We start from the raw sequence: 710 nt of genomic DNA, 5'->3' as shown, positions 1-710 counted from the left end.
TGCACCCGCCACTGTGACGTCAGTGTCCCCGACCGGTCTTCCTGCACCTGGCATCTGAACGTGTCTGCGTGTCTGTGTCCCTGCAGCCTAATGTGAGGAGACAGGGACTCGTCCTGTTCCCAAGTCCTGGGGCCCTCCCCACTGCCCTGTGCTCTCTGCCCTGACCAGTTTTCCTGCTCCAGGAGGGACAGGATCAGATGTCCCCACCCTGTCTACCCTCATGGCACACTGAGCTGCAACTTTCTGCTTCCTTATTCAACATAAGAATCCGGGTACCAATTTGTTTTTAAAATTGTTAGTGTTAGATGTGGTTAAAGCAGAAGAAAAATTTTTAAACTCACTTGAGGAAATAGAGCCTGACAGCTTCCCAGACTCCATGTTTGCTGTGCAGGGTCTGCGGCCCTGGGGATGGGAGGAGCTGGGAGGGGCTGAACAAGGACGGGGCCGTGGACAGTCAGCGCTCTGTCTATTGTGGGTTTGGCGTGGTCACTCTCCTAGGTCACCTTTGCTGCTGCTTTGTCCTTGTCCCACCTGGGCTGTGACTACAGGGATTAGACGTCCCCTGGGCCCTGTCCCATGCCCAGGGCTATGGGCAGCGAGGGCCCTGTGTGCCCCGTCAGCCTCGGCCCAGGCCTGGGTCTGCCCTCACGCCCACTTGGTGTATTTATCTGTTGTTTCTTTGTGTCTGTGAAGGAGTCGCCTGTTCTTGT

Source organism: Tupaia chinensis, unplaced genomic scaffold (genome assembly GCF_000334495.1).
Source record: "Tupaia chinensis unplaced genomic scaffold, TupChi_1.0 Scaffold144312_1, whole genome shotgun sequence".
NCBI classification, from domain to species: Eukaryota; Metazoa; Chordata; class Mammalia; order Scandentia; family Tupaiidae; genus Tupaia; species Tupaia belangeri.
Note: the sequence above shows the minus strand (reverse complement) of the source record.